Below are 18,755 nucleotides of genomic sequence, written 5' to 3'. Positions count from 1 at the left end.
TTGTTACCTTTCTGTTCCATTTCTTAAAGGAACAGTTCACCCAAAAACTTTCATTTTAATTATCATTGTTTACTCACCCTCAAGATATTCCAAGGGTTTCTTTCTTCTGCTGAAAACAAAAGAAAAGGTTTTGAAGAATCTTGGTATCCAGATACTTGCCGGTAGCTATTGACTTCCATAGTATTGAGGAAGGAAAAAAAAAAGTATTTTTTTATTATAAAATATATTTTAATATAAATAATATATTTTTATTTGTTTTAGTATAAAATTTTTTGGGTGAACTATCCTTTTAAGACTTATTTATGCACAAAATGTTTGAAAAGATTTTTCTCGAGCTGAATGGGTTTGGAAAACATCTGCATTTAATTACAGACTGTGTTCTGTTATAGCTCAGAGTTTACAGGAATAATCTCATCAGTTATTGTTTTATCCTCATTATTAAGGTACAGTTTGTGAAGATTGTGTTGTGATTGATCCACAAAGTGTGCGCTTTATACTTTGCTCTTTATGTAGTGTGTGGAATATGGTCTGATTTGATAAAGGTGTGTTATCAGCATTATATAAGTGACCCTCGCATCTGTTAATCTTCTTTTATGACTCTTGATTCATAAATATCTCATATTACCAGCTAATAATAATAATCAAGCCCTAAACGATTGCGGTGAGTGCACAGCAAACATGACTTTCTCAGTATATTTGTCTTATTTTTTTAGTGCGAATATCTAGACATTCTTTAATCAAGATGCATTTACTTGAGAAGGAAAATGACTTAAGATATAAAGTGTTTTTTTTGGGGGGGGAAATGAGTTTTTGCCTAAAATGAGAACAAATAGCTGCCAATGGTTTCAGAAAAGTAATCTTGTTATCCCTTTGCATTAAGTTTTTTTTTTTTTTTCGGAGCCCACTGGCAGATTCTCACTTAACTTTCAGAAAAAGGAAATTGTTTTATTTCTCAAGTAAAAGTATCTTGATTTAAGGAAGTGGTTTGTGAATTAGACACACTTTACATTTACAGTCACTCGTTAGTGTTTATCAGTGATCATTTATGCATGTGTTTCTAGTGTCCATGATCCGCGTGCTGATTGGTGGAGACGGTGTTTGCATCACTGGGGGTCAGAGGTCTTCTGTCTGAACTGATTTATGTGGTTTCTTACGTGTTTTCGGCGTGGTCTCGTCATGTTTGCTGTGCGTGTGTCCGTCCTCTGTTATCTGCTGTGCATGAGCTCTGGATCAGGTGAGACGCCTGTCATCAGTTTGGTGTCTGTAAGATTTGTATTATTTTTCCTTAAGAAAATTTAAACCTTCTATTCATCAAGGACGAATTAAATCGATCAAAAGTGACAGTAAGGACATTTATAATGTTGCGAAAGATTTCTATTTCAAATAAATGCTGTTCTTTTGATCTTTCTATTCATCTGTGAATCCTGAAATATAAAATGCATCGCAGTTTCAACAAAAATATTGTGCAGCACGACTGTTTTCAACATTGATAATAATCAGAAATGTTTCTTGAGCAGCAAATCGTAATTTTGGATTTTTTTATGATTATCATGTGACACTGAAGACTGGAGTAATGATGCTGAAAATACAGCTGCGCATCACAGAAATAAATTACACTTTTACAGATATTCACATAGAAAACAGCTGTTTTAGATTATAAAAATATATCAGTATTTTTGCTGTATTTTTGATCAAATAAATGTAACCTTGGTGAGCAGAAGAGACTTATTTAAAAAAATAATAATAAATTTTACTGACCCCAAACTTTCAAACAGTACATAGTACAAATACCAATTTACCAATAATTTAGTGTAATTAATGAATTATGATGCATTATTTACACACTGTTTCACAGTAATGTGTGTGTGTGTGTGTGTGTGTGTGTGTACAATACCATAAAAATACATATTTTTGTATATTTAGGACATGCAGCCATAAAGTACATAAAAAATACCATCGTACATGCATATGCTATCATCTTCATAATAACTTAGTGGAAACAAAGTATGTTTATGTTATGATTAAGGGTTTTTATGAATAGTTTGTGGTTGTACTGTAGCTGCTGTTATTCAGACAGATAGAGACGTGTGTTTGAGAAACCGTCTCCTCAGAGTGGGTGAGCGCTTTTATCTGGAGAAAGTGTGTGGGTTTGAGTTTTGAGCTGTTTCTCTAATCAATGCCTGCGGCTGGTGAATTTGATCCACTCCAGTCCACATTCAAGAGGATCCACTTCACATCAAAGTCTTTTCGAGTCGTTTTGAAGGGTTCCTGCGCTTCTGTCTTCAGACAGCTGCTCTCTTTCATTCACTGGCCTCGTTTTCCGAAGAGAGACGTCTGAGAATCAGGAGATTTCTGTGCATTTGATCTCTCACTGCTGTCTGGGAGAAATTATGGAGGTATTAGAGATCTCACAAACCGCAGAATGAAACTCCAAGACATGCTTGTGATATGCTGTATATATGCATTTCTGCGTGTCAGTTTTTCCATCTATAGTTGCTGTAGATTATATAATGATTATACAATATCTGAAGCTTTACAGGTGAGATTCTTCCTCTAACCATTAATTCGTTTGTGTGATTAAATATATTTCATCTTTACATCTTAAGAATTAACATTCCAGGTAGAAGCAGAAAGGGTTTTCCAGGCAGATTTCACTGGTGAACCTTTTAAAGTCAACCTGAATAGCATTTGCAACCAATTTTACCTCTGAAAATGTGAAAAATGAAAGTTAAATATTTTGAATTAGCATTCAAAATATTTAATATTTAAAATATTATATACATCTATATATATATATATATATATATATATATATATATATATATACATATATATATATATATATATAGATATATATATATATGTATATATATATATATATATATATGTGTATATATATATATATATATGTGTATGTATATATATGTGTATATATATATATATATATGTGTATGATATATATATATGTATATATATATATATATATATATATATATATATATATACATACATAGGTTCTTTTAATAATGTTTTTGTTAAGGTTCTTCTGTGACAATGCTATGGAAACCTCTTTTGGTTAAGAGTGAATCAGATGCTCTGAAGAACCCAGAAACCTGAAGAAGCTAGAATGTATAATTTTTGGTTTATTTTTATTTTAGTAAATTCTTTTATTATTTATAGAAAGTTAAATTGTCTATTGATGGTGAGAATGTTTTTTGTTGAGAATGAGAAACACTGAGTGTTTGAGAGTGAAGCACAAAACTAACGTGTGTAGCATTTGTTTGTCCTTATCTCAGTTGAAGAGGAGAATCCAGAGTTCTGGAGGAGTTCGGCTCAAAACACACTGCGTTCGGCTCTCAGCAGAAAACTCAACAGTAATGTGGCCAAAAACATTGTGCTGTTTCTGGGAGATGGTAAGATAAACATTTTACAACCTTCAACAAAGTGCTTACGATTAAAGCAAGACACAACAGGTGAACAAGGTACAATTTTATTAAAATTTAACTAATAGATATGACCAATCTTAATCACAGTTCATTAAGACAATTGTTTCGTATAACAAGTTTTCTGAAATGTAATGTTTAACTATGTAAATGAGGCATTAACTAGTTAAATTTCACTAATTTGCACACATTTCCAGAGAATATAATGTATAAATCTGAACACTGGATGAAGCCAGGTTACAATTTTTTTTTTTTTTTCAGAAAAAAAATATATATATATTTTCACCCATTTTTAGGAATAAAATGTTGTATAAAACAGTGTGAATGATATATGAACAAACCCATCTATAAAAACCTTCAGAATATAGAGAGGAATAAAACTCTAAGTTTTGGTGTATGTAAGTGTTACTTAAGTGGAGAAACAAACTCATTTTAAGAAAATATATATAACTGAAATCTATAAACGTAAGTAGATAAAGTGGGATAATAAAATCACATGAATGATATATAAACAAACCCCTCAGTAAAAATCCTCAGAATATAGACAGGAATAAAACTTTAAGTTTTGGTGTTTGAAAGTGCTGCTGAAATAGAGAAAAAAAAATGAAAAGATATGGATTTTAACTGAAATCTATAGACGCAAATAGATAAAATGCAATAATAAAACCATGCAAATGATATATAAACAAACCCTTCTATAAAAACCTTCAGAATATAGATATAAATAAAACTGTAAGTTTTGGTGTATGTAAGTGTTACTGAAGTGGAGAAACAAACTCATTTTAAGAAAATATATGTAGCTAAAATCTATAAACATAAATAGATAAAGTGCGATAATAAAATCAAATGAATGATATATAAACAAACCCCTCAGTAAAAATCCTCAGAATATAGATAGGAATAAAGCTTTAAGTTTTGGTGTTTGAAAGTGCTGCTGAAATAGAGAAAAAAATGAAAAGATAGGATGGATTAGACTGGAATCTATAGTCCACAAAATAGATTAAATGCCAATCCATAAAACAATGCAAAAATGAATTATATAAACAAAACCCTTCTATAAACTCAGAATATAGATGAAAATAAAATGACTCTAATTTTTGGTCGTATGTAATTCATCAAGATTTCATAAAACCATAAATCAGCCTAAAGAAAGTGGTATATGGGCTCGCTGAGAGAAGGATTCTTGGTTAAAACCTGAGAAACAACTTTAAGTTTAGTGTTTGAAATGCTGCGAAAATAGAGAGACAAAAAAAAAATAAAACAATGCATTTGTTAACATGAAAACTATATAGAGACAACCAATAATATAAGCAGTGCTATAACATACCCTTCTATAAATAACTCCAGAGATAGATATATAAAACTCTAAAGTTTGGTGTTGTAAGTCATCAAGAACTGAAGTATATAAATGATAAATAAAACTTAAGTTTTGGTGTATGTAATGTGTCTGAAGTGAAGAATAAAATCTTTACAAGATAGCAAATGAAATACAGACGTTGTAGAAAAATCTCTTTAAAGATATGTATTGTAATTGAAATCTACAGACGCAAATAGATAAAGTATATTAAAATAAACTCATAAATGTGTATTTTGGATGTTTTATATAAACCATTGAATGAAAAAAATAAACAATGGTTTTTACCTGTAGTGTTTTGTCTTAAAGCTCAGCACACAAACCACAAACCTTGCATCAGCCAATCAGATCAGGCCATTTCAGACGTTTGTGTGTGTGATATGCAGTGAGTAGCCTGTGCATTTGATGATGACGTGTGCTGTTTTGGACAGGTATGGGTGTTACCACCATCACGGCTGCCCGGATCCTGAAGGGTCAGTTACAAAACCGCTCTGGAGAGGAGAACCGTCATGAATATGGACCACGTTTCCCGTTTGTGGGTCCTCGGCTAAGGTAACAAACAGTTTCCTTAAGTCTGTCATTGGTCAGTCAAACAGATAGACCTGCCCCCAAACTCACTCCATTGGTTGAGTCGGAAGTTGACATGTTGAACTGCTCAAACAGATCATGTTTTGAATGTGTTTTGGATGTCAAACCAGTTATTTAAGTATAATTAAATACTATTATAGTTTTATTGATAATAATTAATTTTTTAATAATTAATTTGATTTAATTTTTGTAATTTTGTTATGTGCTTGTGCTTTATTATTTTTAAATATTACCGTTTAGTTTTAATTTATTACCAGTTTCATCAAATATTGAAATTTCATTGGTTTTCAGCTTTGTTTCAGTTAGTATAAATGTTTTTAATAGTTTTAGTTAAATTATCATTTTAGTATTACTTTTAATATTTTGAAATAACTTGCATTTTAAAAAAAGCTATAAAAATGCTTTAATTATCATTTTAGTTCAAGTTTTAATAATTAGGTGTTTTTGTCATTTTTATTAGATTTTTGTTGTTGTTGTTGCTGTTGTTTATTTATTTCTTGACAGTAATTTTAGTGCTTCAACTTAAACTGACTTCAGTTATTTACCAAGGCAACATTTCAAAATTTTGTTTAAGTTTTTAATTTCATTTCATTTCAGCTTTCGTTCATGTTTAGATAGTTAAATTATTATTTTAGTATTGTATTTAAATTAGTAATAAACATTTTCTATATTAGTATTTATAGTGATCAACTTTTATTATTTTAGTATTGTTTATATAATATAAACATTTTATATATTCTATTTATAGATCAATTTTAGAAAATTGCCAAGGGAGTGTTTTTGTTTATTTACAATATTTTATTTTTTTTTTATAATTATTATTATTCTTTGACTGTGTGTTTGTTTTTGCTTTTGTATACGGTGGATTTTCAGATTCCAGACAGTGCAGCGACGGCTACAGCGTATCTGTGTGGAGTCAAGACCAACCTGAACACTGTGGGTGTGAGCGCAGCCGCTCGCAACGGTGTGTGTCGCTCGCAGAAGGGCAACGAGGTCACCTCCATCCTCAAATGGGCTAAAGACGCAGGTACACAAGCAGAGGATTTCACTCTTAAGTTAAGCAAAGTGTCACCAAACCCAAATGTGGCCATTTTTGAAGATCACAACCCTAATGGACACTAACACACTTCACTTTGCCCTTCTGCCGCAAAAGCTTAATCTGAGTGTGCACCTGAGTTTATCTTCCTCTTTCGTATTATCTTCCTGTCATTCTGTTATTCAAGCCATAAACAGTGCGACATAAACACACTGTGCTGTGTGTTAGTATTGCTGTTTTCCCATGTAAATATTTATATTGTATTATATATAATTATATATAATTTTTCTTTGCTTGATCACTAACTTACATCAAAGAACCATGCAAATGTATTTTTTCAAATTATTGAAATATTAATTAAAAATCTCAGGGAGACTTCAAAATCAAAGAGGTTTGGCTGATTTATATCATTATCAGCAGAGAGAGTTGAGGTTGTTGTATTTTTTGTAATATTTCATGGATCTCATCCTCCTTTATTCCATCTTCAAAAATGAAGCTCATCAAAAAAGTGAAAGTGACATCCATTAAATCTAGTGTGCTAAATTAATTCATTTATCTTCTTCCTCATTTCATTCATGATCACACAGAATAATTCAAGATTTTAAAAATAAATTTCATTAATCACTGGTTTTCTTGATGGCATTGAATTAATAATCTACATATCAAATAATTACTAGCAGTCGGTTGCAACAAAGTAATCACTTCGTTTTTAATTTTAGACTTATAATTTAGACTGTGTTTAATTTAGACTAATTTTAGACTTTTTTTGTTGTTGTTGCAACCAAGCCAAGACATGATGAATTTGTGATAAAAAAGATCATATTTTAATTAATTTACAAACTTTAACGATCATGAAATTCAGCAAAATTTCACACACGCCCAAAAAATAAATAAATAAATAAAAACATTTGGAAAGTCACTGTCTTTTTGACTGATTTTTCACTGCTAATAACATTTTTCAAACATTTTTAATATTAATATTTGCACATTCGTTGCTGTTTTATTTATTGTTGTAAAAATGGAAACATTTCTTCAGTCCATTTTAGATGAGTAACATGCATATTTTGGGGCTCTAGGAAATTTAAAAACAAGCGTTTCAGTGGTTACTTTTACATATAAACTTATTTATGCATGTATTTTTTATGCATTTTTACTGTATATTTAGAGTTTTCGAAATACTAGAAATACTGTGTAGTAACTAGTAAGTGACAATGTTCATCATCGTATGAGCAGCTTAACGCTTTGATTTTTATATTTTTTATTTTCAATTTAATTTAGTTAAAGTTTTAGTAATTTTGTTGTTTGTTTTTTTTTTTTTTCTTTTTTTTTTTTTTTTTTTTTTTTTTTAATTTTTTATTTAGTTTGTTTTTTTTTTTTTTTTTTATATTTTTTTTTTTTTATTTATTTTTAATTTTTTTTTTTTGTTAAGCCACACAAGGACGGCACTGACTGTGCATAATATGAAAATATTAACAGCATAAACCAGAGCACTGCTGAGTGTGTGTGTGTGTGTGTGTCTCTTAGGGAAGTCCGTGGGCATAGTGACAACAACACGTGTTCAACACGCCACGCCTGCTGCTTCATACGCTCACAGCGCCAGCCGGACATGGTACAGTGACGCCGACCTGCCCGACTTCTGCGTCACAGGAGGCTGTATGGATATCGCCTCACAACTGCTCCGAAACACCGACATAGACGTGAGAGAGAGACACTGGACAGTGCTTCGATTAATATCAGAAGTGCAACATAGCCATTATGTCAATGGAATAGTTGACTCAAAAAAATGAAAATGTGCTCATCCTCAGATGTTCTAATATTAGGATCATGTTTGTTTATTAGTATGATTTGTGTTTATTTATCATTTTTTGAGTGTTTTAGCATTGGATGATTTTCTGTGAATTGGTTGCTTTGGAGTGAGTGGGTGAAGTGATGATAAAAACATAATAATCCACAGCACTCCAGTCCATCAGTGAACATCTTGAGAAGACAAAAGATGAAACAAATCCAGCATTAAGACGATTTTAACTTCAAAGTGTTAAAATATGTGACTGTTTAAACTGTGCTTGATCTGTGCAGATTTCTCTCCTGATTCACACCAGAACACTTTTTCACTGGAGGAAGTGTTATTATGGATTATGAACTCTATGTATTTTAGTTAAAAACGTCTTAATGCTGGATGTGTTTCATCTTTTGTCTTCTCCAGATGTTCACTGATGGACTGGAGTGCTGTGGATTACTTGTGGATTATTATGTTTTTATCAGCTGTTTGGACTCTCATTCTGACGGCACCCATTCACTGCAGAGCATCCACTGCTGAGACACTGATGCAGTGCTACATTTCTCCAAATCTGATGAAGAAACAAACAAACTCATCCTAATCTTGGTGTTGAGTGTGATCTGTAAACGGTGCTTGTATCATTTGCACTCAGTCTTTGTTCACCTGATGAAAACTCCAGAGCTAACAGATGACTTTGTGTGCAGGTGATCATCGGAGGAGGGTCGGAAGTACATGACGCCTAAAGGTTTCCCCGATCCGGAGTATCCCACAGACCTGAAAGCACAAGGACAGAGACAACAGAAACCTCATAAATGAGTGGCTGAGAATGAAGGAGGGAAAGGTAAGGAAACCCAGAAGAGCATCTGGTTCATTACTGTAAAATATATTCTTTCCTTTTAGCAAGAAAGAATGACAGAAAGATAGGACTTGATTAGATGCTGAAAATGTTTCAGATTTTTGAGAAATGAATTAAGGAAGCACATATTTTAAACTATATTCAAAACACATTTCAGCATCATCTTCACACACAATATTTCTCATAAACGTAGGTTGCGGGGTATGTATGTATTGAGTAAGACTTTGTTTGATTGGGTGGTGCATAGGAAAGATTGTTTGTTTGATGGGTGAGAGACATTCATTCAGACAAAAATGTTTCTAAACCAGAGCAACTGAGCTCATGAGCTTCATACAATATTTGTTTGTATTATCCATGTACTATTAGAGTTTTTATTAATATTTTAAATGAACCTCTTTATATTTTAATTTAGATTTTAGTTTCATTTTTAGTAATTTTGTTATATGCTTTTGTGATTTTCTTTTTTTTAAATATTAATATTTAGGTTTCATTTATTTTTATTTTATTTTTGGTTCGGTTTATTTCCAGATAGCAACTTTAACTTATTTCAGTTAGAAGCCAAGGCAACAGTTTTCATTTTTGTTTAGTTTTGTTTTTCATCTAATATTATTTTTAATACTTATTTTATCTATCTTTATTTATATTATTTAATCTTTATTTCAATTAAAATAACCATAACAGTAACTCTAACAATTAAAATGTTTTTAATAATTTTATTTTGTTTTATTTATTTTTTTAATATTTATATTTATTACATTTATTTTTATTTGTTATTTAATCTTTATTTCAATTAAAATAATACTAATTATAACCCTAGCACCCTAGCAATTAAAACATATTTAATAATTTTATTTTCTATATATATTTAATATATATATTGCATTTATTTTCATTTATGTATTTTTTTTAGTTAAAATAACACTAACTCAAATCCTAGCAATTAAAATGTATTTAATAATATATATACTTTTTTTTGTTTGTTTTATTTAATCTTTATTTCATTTAAAATTACCCTAACTTTAGTTTTGGTTTTAGTAAACGATAATAACCCTGCTTCATGCTGCATTGAGTTTCAAGGTGTTGATTAAGATTTTGAAAGGCGTTTGGAATAAAAATGGGGAAACGTTGTCTGTCTAGCTCTCTTTGAGCCGGGTGATCTTCGGTTTGATGTGGAGAGAGATCCCAGCATGGATCCCTCTATCTCAGAAACCACAGAGAAAGCCATTCGGATCCTGAAGAAAAATCCCAAAGGATTCTTCCTGCTGGTCGAAGGTAATCAATTTACAAACAAGCAATCCATCAACCAAAGAACCAAACAATCAACCAACAAAAAGACCAATTCATGGCTGATCAGTCCATCCACCCACAAATCTATTCACAAATCAATCAGAAAATTGAATCTATTAATAAACCAGGTGCAATATCTGTAGTTTAGCGTCATTGTCAGATGAATCAAACTCAGATTAAAATCTCACATGTTCGTCGATCAGATTTGATCTTCAGTAACCTTTCAAGGTGGTCGTATCGATCAGGGACACCATGACAGTCGAGCATCCATGGCGCTGCATGAGGCGGTTGCCCTTGACGACGCTGTCGCCCGTGGACTGGAGCTGACCAATGAGGAGGAGACTCTGACAATTGTCACGGCTGACCACTCCCACGCGTTTACTTTCAACGGCTACCCATTCAGAGGGAACAGCATTCTGGGTATGTTTCTGTTTGCATGTGAGCTACAAGTATTAATAACGAAAATAGTCCATATTTGTCTTTTAGTGCGGCGCCCATGTGTAACGAGTGAATGCAGTATTATTTTAACTACTTAACTTCTCTGAGAAACATATTTAGAAACTCTGTTTGTATTTTCTGTGGAAGCCTGTTTCCGCCACAGAAGAAAAAAATGTAAATGGTAATTGTGACTTTTTACTCTCACAATTCTGACTTTTTTCTTGCAATTTTGAGTTTACATCTTGTAATTCTGACTTTTTAACAGAATTGTGTGATATAAACTCGCAAAGTTCCAGAAACAAAGTCAGAATTGGCGTGACAAACTCAATTGCGAATTAAAAAGTCAGAATTGCTTGAAATAAACTCGTAATTGTGAGAAATTAAGTCAGAATTGCGTGACAAACTCACAATTGCGAGAAACAAAGTCAGAATTGCGTGGCAAACTGCGCAATTGCGAAAACAAAGTCAGAATTGCGTGACAAAACTCCGCAATTCGCGAGAAACAAAGTGCAGAAATTGGCGGTGACAAACTGTAATTGCGAGAAACAAAGTCGAATTGCGTGACAAAAACTTCTAATTGCGAGAAACAAAGTCGAATTGCGTGACAACTCGCATGCGAGAACAAGTCAAATTGCGTGACAAACTCTTAATTGCGAGAAACAAAGGCAGAATTGCGTGACACACTCGCCATTGCGAGAACAAAAAGTCAGAATTTGCGTGAACAAACATCGGACTTGCGAGAAACAAAGTCAGAATTGCGTGCAAAACTCGTAATGCGAGAAACAAAGTCAGAATATTGCGTGACACAACTCGTAATTGCGAGAACAAAGTCAGAATTGTGACATAAACTCGCAATTGCAAGAAATTAAGTCAGAATTGCGTGACAAACTCGTAATTGCGAGAAACAAAGTCAGAATTTCGTGACAAACTCTCAATTGTGCGAGAAACAAGTCAGAATGGCGTGACAAACTCGTAATTGCGAGACAACAAAGTCGGGTGTAGAATTGCGTGACAAAACTCCGTAATTGCGAGAAACAAAGTCAGAATGTTGGTGCGTGACAAAACTCGTAATTGCGAGAAAACAAAGTTCAGAATTGCCGTGACCAACTCGCAATTGCGAGCCAAACAAAGTCAGAATTGCGTGACAAACTCACAATTGCGAGAAACCAAAGTCAGAATTGCGTGAACAAACCGCAATTGCGAGAAAACAAAGTCAGAATTGCGTGACAAACTCGTAATTGCGAGAAACAAAGTCAGAATTGCGTGACAAACTCGCAATTGCGAGAAACAAAGTCAGAATTGCGTGACAAACTCGGAATTGCGAGAAACAAAGTCAGAATTGCGTGACAAAATCGTAATTGTGAATTAAAAAGTCAGAACTGTGTGAAATAAACTCACAATTGCAAGGGACTTTTTCTCACAAGTGGCACAATTATAATCCTCAATAATTTATAACGTTGGTTTTCACAACTCTGACTTTCTAAACAATTGTGAGAGAAATTGTGAGAAGTATTATAAAAAACAAATAATAAAAAAAAAAAAGCAAAAAAAATAAAAATAAAAAAAAAAAAAAACAAAACTAATAAAAATACAAAAAAAATAAAAAAAAAAAAAATAGAATTCAAAAAAAAAATAAAAATAAACAAAATAAAAAACAGAAATGTAAAATAAAGAAAGAGAAAAATACTCACAAATTGGCGAATTATAGGGTTCCAAATCGAGACAAAAAAAAATTCCTTACAATTGGGAGTTTTATATTTCTAACAATTCTGACTTTATAACCTCACAACTGTGGAGATATTAAACTCGGCAATTCTGAGAAAAAAAAAATCACAATTGCGAAGATATAAACAATTCCTGAAAAAAAAAGTCAGACTAGCGAAGGTTATTTCTCAGAGTTGTGACGTTATTCTCTCAGAACTGCAAGTTTTAAAGTTCATGCAATTATGAACTTTATAACTCGCTTTTTGCAAGTTTCAATTACGCAATAATGAGGAAAAAAGTCAGAATTGCAGAAAAATGTAGAATAGTAAGATGAAAAGCTCGCAATTAACTTTTTAATTTTTTTTAACGACCCTTACTCCCATTATAACTTTCATCTCCAGGAAAGTCTCCAATCTGCCATGGCACTTGGTTACCCTACACAACTCTGATGTACGAAAGGGACGGACACGGACCGGGACACAAAATAACCAACAACAAGCGTCCAGACATCCGTAACGTCGACACCAGTAAGAAACTGACATTTCAATGCTTCACACACTGCAAGCGCTGCTGTTGTGAGTGTTTATTCTCATTCTCTCTCTCTCTCTCAGCCGATAAGGACTACGTTCAGCAGGCGACCGTCCCTCTGGATTCTGAGACCCATGGAGGCGAGGATGTGGCACTGTTTGCCCGCGGCCCCATGGCTCATCTCTTCCAGGGTGTTTACGAGCAGAACTACATCGCACATGCCATGGCATTCGCGGCCTGCGTTGGCACCAATCAAGAACACTGTGCTGCCACTGCTGAACCTGATAAAACTCCCTTCACATCCATTGACCCGGGAAGCTCCGCCCCCAACACGCCCTTCGGCGCCATGACGACAGTGAGGCTGAGCATAACAATGAGTGTTTTAATTTTACTGCACTGAGGAGAGGAGAGAAGAGAGCGAGGCAGCCATATATTCCATCATATTCATAAGCTGAGCATAAATTAAAATTTCCATTAAGAAAACCCTGTAATTATATTGCAACTGCCTGCAAGTCCTGGATAAGACTGTGGGAGTCGAAACTGAAAGACAACAAGAAATGGCAACTGCAACACATTTAAAGACTTCTTTCTTGCATTAGTGTTAAAATGAACTTTTAGCAGGTTGAAGCAGGAACAGTCAAAAATAATGATATAATCTTGCATTCAGTTGCATGTACAAGTTTTTGTCCAATAAAATGCTTTTACGAATGAGAACGTTCCTCCCATTAATGAAATCTTCAGTAAGTCTCTCCCAAACTTACAGTTTAAACAGGAAATGCATCAACACCAAAACTGGTCAACACACATACAACAAAAACTGAACACAAAAATTGAAATATTGTAGGTATTTATTATAAATGATTTATATGTGCACATCTCTTTTTTTTTTCAATATCCAATCCAATCAATAAGAAAATATCTCAGTTACTTTTTCAAACAAGTAACTCCAGTTACGTTTTCTTCTCATGTACTGACTGACAGCTCTCTTGTCCTCATGTTGAGAGAATCCGGAGTGAGTGTGAACATGATGTTACTGTAGTTCTAGACTAAATGTCAACTCACGCAAAAAGTTAAATGTTAAATGTTAACACAAAAAATCTTTATGTAAAAAGTAATGCAAAGGTAACGTGAAGCATTACTTTTCATAAAAAGTAACTAAGTAATGCAAATAGTTACATTTTCAAAGAGAAAGTAACTTCCTCAACACTGCTTTTCACCAGCTATTTACTCTTCAACAGCGATGCAACAGAAATATACAGAGAGAGCACGCTCATGAATAATAAATAAATGTTATAAAAGAACATCTGCTGTGTCTCATCGAACCTGAGAGTCTTAGTTAAGCGTGGTGCATTTGCATGCATTCGTTGCACCTGTCGACAGGTATAGATAGAAACATGCGAGCCACTGCAGATGGAAAAAAGACAAATCCTCATGGTTTTCCTGAGGCAGAAACTCTCTCTGTGTTCCAGAAGATGAATATTGATGGGAGACAGTTGGTACTTTGCTCGCAAGCATCAGGCATATAACTGTCTGTCCTAACTACACATTCCTGGTGCTTTTTCTTTTTACCGGTTACATTCTCACCTCTTTAGATGCCTCCGCGTCTTTTCTTCAACTCCTTAGAATCCAGTGCTAATATCTGCCCATCCTTCTCCGCACGCTTCACGTTCCGCTACCTAAAAGTTACCCCACTCTGTCCTTAGTTTTTTCTTACTCGACAATATTTCGTCGTGTTTGTCTGTGCTTAGTTTTTTATGCTTATTAGTTTCATTGCATTGTCAGTTCTTCGCCAAAACCCAAACTCAATTGAAATGACTGGTGAGCCGGCATGCATTTCACTGCTGCAACGTGTCACGTGTTTCAAATAAGTTCCATTTAGATCCCAGTTAGTTTTAATTTTATTTTTGTATATATTATTCATTCTTTCCATCTATCCGTTGTATAGGTGCAGTGTTGGTGTACAGGTGGCGCTGGTAACACATGCACACTTACTTGCAGCTGCAGGGACGCCATGAGAACCAGGCAACAGAGGACTGAGGCGAGGCTGAGAGCGAGAGCAAACCGCAACAGAGACTGAGAGCTGAGAGAGAGCATGCAGGAAGCTTCAAAGAGAATAAAAGCGTGTAATCATTAAAGGGGTTGAGTGTGCTGTTGTATGTTTCATTGATTGAGAATGCTGCTGCAGATTTCTAATTAATACATTTCACCAAAATCAAACGAAAAAAAAAGAAAAAAAAAAAAAATAGCATTATATTTTGTATAAAGAACATGCATTATTATATAAAAAATATTTTTAGTTGTTTATATAGTTTCTTACCATATAATGCACTAGTAGTCTAGTAGATTTCTTTTATTTATTGTATGTATTTTTTGAATGTTCTAGAAACAGCACCTCCGTTTTCTTTGATCAAAACTCTGATATCTCTCTTCTTTTGATTTTGGGGAGTCCTGGGAATGTTTTGGTCAGGTTGAGATTGACACTTGATGTCATCTGTTCAGTTTTATGTTGTTTGTTAGTGACAGCAGTATCATTGGAGGTGATTTGATACAACACAGGACAAAAATGCACATGAAAGTTCATTCTGTTAGCTGTACTTGTGTTCTGTTACTGTGTGTGTTTTTGATAGTTTACTTGGGTCTCTGGTTTCTTCGATTGGTTTCTGTGTGTTGGACCATCAGCCAAATTTCACCTGATGCTCGTCCTCTTTTCTGCTCATGACGTCAGTCACTAATTGATTTCCAATCACTAACAAAAACTTGTACTATGAAAGTTTTAAAAATCTATTTTAGGCAAGAAACCACCACAAACTAGCTGTTTTCCAACTCCACAGTAAGAAAACAAAGTGCTGGAAAACGGCTTTTTTTTTTGCTGGATTTTTTACAATGACCTGTTAGGAAAATCATAAAGCTCAAATAGGTTTCAGATTGGAAGCTGCATGATTTGCATGGTTTGTTGCATGTCTGGACTGGTCATTTGTTTTAAATATAATGGTATGGTATACAGAGTTTTTATATGTCTGATTGTTTTTAGGTGGTGGATTAGAGCTTGGAGACCTTGGACCAGATAAAATAGGCTACAGGTCAGTAGCTACGTTTACATGCAACCTAGTAATCTTTTAGTAATTAGATTGATGGCTCAATTGGATTGAAAGGCTTTACATAAACACCTCAAACGATCTGATTTAGCTCGATCCGAATTAGATTACAATCGGATTGAAAGGGCAGATGTAGGCCTGAAATAATATGATCAATCAGAAAAAATTAAGAATAAACAAAATTACTTTCGTAATCGGATCATCGGATTCAAAAATTCCTTGCACATGCGCAGTTCTGCGATGCACATGTTTACGCTTCAAATCTTGTGGATTTTGGATCTGATTTTGACACAAAATGCTCCTTCTAAATAAAATTTCGAGCTGTAAACCTATGTTTGTAGTATTTTTTACAAGAGATAAAAAAATTATTTACTTACAATTTCAGTTTTGCTTAACAAGAAAGCACTCAGAACGTACAATCTGTACGGCCTACAAATTTTTAAATATACTGTTTTAATGTATTTTTTATAATTCTGTATAATACCCTCTTCTTTCTTTTTTCTTTATTATTTTTTTATTTATTTAGTTTTTTTATTTTTTTGTGTTTTTTTTTTTTATCTATTATTTTATTGTGTTCTAATTTTTGTTGTGTCACAGTGTAAAAACAATTAAATGCTACTCACGTGACTCCGGTTATCACGCTAAACTGCTCAACTGCGCATGCGCTGTAGTTTTGTTCGGATTTCGAAGTAATGCGCTGTCGAAAAAGAAAAAAAAAAGTGTAGGGTTCATTTAAAACCACAACGTTTCAGGATCTCTGAAACTGGATTGGATTCATTGCCACTGATAAAAATTAGTGTTTCTGAATGCATCTTGTTTTGCAATGTTCCTCTAAAAGAGGATAAACATGTTTTTATCAGAACTATATGATGAAAGATATTTCACCCTACAGCATCAACATCTTCAAGGGAAAGCTGTGGTCTTGCACGACAAGCCGCGCATCTGCGATCACCCCAGAGACCCGAGCAAGAGTTCACAGATGAAGATGCTGCAGAGAAGTAAGAGAATTACTGCGCTCTCTCTCTCTCTCTCTCTCTCTCTCTCTCTCACACACACACACACACACACTCACACACACACAAACACACACAGAGAGAGAGAGAGAGAGAGAGAGAGATGGAGTGAGGTTAAACTTGCTGACTTAGGAGCAAAATATGATTCAAAAATACACACAAATTTATACAGTATAGATATCTAAATAAAGACATTGTCGGCTTCTATTGTTTTTAAATCTTTTAAAGACAATTGTGACAAATGTTGATTATATATATAGGCTATGCAAAATATATTTTAAATAGATGCTAAATATGTTGTTAACGATGAAGCTCAATGAAAATGTTTGAAATTGAAAATATATTTAGTTTCAAACTTAATATATATTATATTCATGGTCATAGAATGAATGTTTTTTTCATATGTTATATTTTTTGTTGATTTTTTTTCTTGGTGTGATATATATGGAGGAAATAATTTTTTTTATGTTTTTTTTCAGATATTTTTTTTTGCGATATTTCTTAATATTTTGGAACATATATATGACATTAAATATAATATTTATATTATATTAGCAATTTTTATTATAGTTATAATATGTTATTATTTATTTATATTATATTATAATTTATTATATTTAATTATTTTAATAAAATAAAATTCTATTTATTTATTTAGTTAGCTATTTAGTTATTCATTCATTCATTTATTTCCATTGAAGGAAGTTTTGGTTTGTCATATTCAATTCTGGAGACATTTTCGGTCAAAAAGGGAAGTTTTGTTACATTTAGCTCATTTCTGTAGACCATTCTGTCCGCAAACTATAATTAAGTGAACATAATTTATTTCAGCACTCATTAAATGTTGTGGGCGGGGTCAGCGCAGGATCTGTCCAATCAGAGCTCGTTGCGCATCCGGTGAGTTCGCTTATAAAGCTCGTTTCTGCATGTGTTTCTCCAGCCTTCAGTGCCTCCAGCTCATCGGCGGGAGAACGGATCCGTTCGCACCGGTGTGTGTTTGGACTTGTCGGTTCTGTGAGGTGTGTGTTTGGAGCTGGAGGGTGCTGTGAGCGGGAGCTCGAGGAGAGAAACGCTGTCCATCTGCCCCGCGTCATCCAGAGGTGAGCTTCACTAGACAGCTATATATTATTACATCTACCATATTTATTCTGATTCAATTAAACCTTCGAACATTTCAGTGTAATGTCATATTCTTTGGTGATTTTAATAAGCAAAACAGCTTATTCTCTGTCAAGAGCAATTTAATCTGATGCGTATTTGTTCTGAAAACAGCTGGTTTAGTCTTAATGTGTGAAGAACAGCTGTTTAGTCTGCATGCGTTTGAATAACAACAGTTGTGTGTGTTTATATCGGGAAAGACAGATGTTCAGCTGCCTAGAACTGTGTCGGATGAACTGCAGTTCAGTCTGTTGTAGAAAAGCATATTTATTATTAGTCTGTGTGTCTGTACAGAACGGCAGGCTTTAGTCTGTTTGTGCTTTTAGGAAAACCCCGCAGTTTAGTCTTTATATGTTTGAGAGAGCATCAGTTTAGTTTGTTGTGAACAGTTGGTTTAGTCTGTTGATGAAAGGCAGTTTAGTCCATATGTGTGGAGAACAACAGTTTAGTCTGTTTGCATTTGGGAGAAACGCTGGTT

General features: G+C 33.4%; 1 long non-coding RNA gene and 1 pseudogene across 1 annotated transcript; both read left to right on the top strand.

Annotated features, from left to right (window-relative positions):
* Positions 1-1,061: 1,061 nt before the first annotated feature.
* On the top strand, positions 1,062-13,411 carry LOC109056513 (annotated as a pseudogene).
* Positions 13,412-16,048: 2,637 nt separating this feature from the next.
* LOC122147859 lies at positions 16,049-18,137 on the top strand. Its single transcript, XR_006161861.1, has 3 exons — positions 16,049-16,091; positions 16,999-17,104; positions 18,060-18,137. It is a non-coding gene; the product is annotated as an uncharacterized LOC122147859 (long non-coding RNA).
* The last annotated feature ends 618 nt before the right edge of the window (positions 18,138-18,755 follow it).

Source organism: Cyprinus carpio, chromosome A15, assembly GCF_018340385.1.
Source record: "Cyprinus carpio isolate SPL01 chromosome A15, ASM1834038v1, whole genome shotgun sequence".
Taxonomy (NCBI): Eukaryota; Metazoa; Chordata; class Actinopteri; order Cypriniformes; family Cyprinidae; genus Cyprinus; species Cyprinus carpio.
The sequence above is the reverse complement of the archived record's forward strand: the minus strand, read 5'-3'. Positions and strand labels throughout refer to the sequence as shown.